Genomic DNA, 1,529 nt, shown 5'->3' on the forward strand with positions numbered 1-1,529 from the left:
GAAAATTCTTAGCCATTACTATTTCAAATATTTCTTCTGCCTCCTTCTCTCTTTCTCCTCCTTCTTATGTTATAATTACTCATATGTTAAACATTTTGTCATTGTCCCACAGTTCTTTGATATTCAGTTTCATTCTTTTCAGTACTTTTCTCTTCCCCCTTCAGTTTTAGAAGTTTCTATTGACATATCTTCAAGTTCACTAATTTTTTTCTTAGCTGTGTCCAGTCTACTAACAAGCCCACCAAGGGAATTCTTCTTTTCTGTTAGAGTGTTTTTGTTTTCTAGCATTTCCTTTGGACTCTTAGCATTCCCTTCCCTCTGTTTATATTATATTTCTTGCATGTTATCAATTTTTTCCATTAGAGACTTTAGTATATTAATCATGGTTATTTTAAATTTGCAGTATGATACTTACAAAATTTCTGCCATATCAGAGTCTGGTTCTTAAGTTTGCTTTGTCTCTGTAGCCTGTTTTCTGTCATTTAGCAAGCCTTGTAATTTTTGTTAAAAACCAGACGAGGTGTATTAGGTAAAAGAATCACACAGGTAAATAGGCTTTTAGTGTGAGGTTTCATGTTTATCTGGCTAGGAGTTAGGTTGTGTTTATGGCTGCTGTAGCTGTGACATCAGATTTGACAATTTTTTCTAGAGTTCTTGTTTTCATCTCCACCTTTGTCTTTGGGTTTGCCTAGAGACTCCATCTTAAATAGAGTGTGAGGCTTGTACCTCTTATACAATAGTCATAGTCCTTTGTTATTATATAGAAGCTCCACTAATGTGGTGGTAAGGAGTTGGTGGAGGGGAAGAGTCCTATGATCAGGTCTCCATCATCCAGAGCCTGAGCTGGACATTTCCCTTCCCCAAGTTCATTAGGCTTTGGGAAAACCCCAGTCATATAGGCTCTGGTCAATACAGTCTCTCCTGAGGGCTGGCCTACCAAGGAGAACAGAGAGCTTGGGGCATATTTCCATATGCTCTGCTGGAAACATGACAGGATTTTTTTCTCCAGACTTCACAGTGAGAACCTGGTAGGATTCCTGAAGCTAATACTCAACAATGGGGAGCCTCTTAAGATTGAGTCCCCATGGTGTTTCTAACTCTCAAGTAAGTCCACATTGAGCCTACATCAATTTTTCAACTACAGTTGAAGTGTTCGTACTGATCTGGGTCCCTCGGGTGATTCTGCACCTAGGCCTCCTCATTCACAGTCCTAGGATCCTTCTAGTGCAGCCCTCCCTCAGTATACATGGGGTTTTGGTTCCAGAGTACCCCCTCACCCCACCCCACAGATACCAAAATCTCCCCACAAATGCTCAAGCCCCATATGTAAAATGGTGTAGTATTTGTTTATATAATTTACAAACATACTCCCACATGCTTTAAATCATCTCTAGATTACTTGTAATATCTATACAATATAAATGCTATTTAAATAGCTGTTACACAGTATCGTTTAGGGAACAATGACAAGGAATAAAGTCTGTACATGTTCAGTACAGATGCAATCATACACTTTTTTTTCTGAATAT

At 38.6% G+C, this 1,529-nt stretch overlaps 1 protein-coding gene across 1 annotated transcript in view; it reads right to left on the reverse strand.

The window, feature by feature from the left end:
• ABCA13 (ATP-binding cassette, sub-family A (ABC1), member 13) overlaps window positions 1–1,529 on the reverse strand; it is a 518,893-nt gene that overhangs the window by 90,608 nt on the left and 426,756 nt on the right.

Source organism: Propithecus coquereli, unplaced genomic scaffold (genome assembly GCF_000956105.1).
Source record: "Propithecus coquereli isolate 6110/MARCELLA unplaced genomic scaffold, Pcoq_1.0 Scaffold252, whole genome shotgun sequence".
Lineage (NCBI taxonomy): Eukaryota > Metazoa > Chordata > Mammalia > Primates > Indriidae > Propithecus > Propithecus coquereli.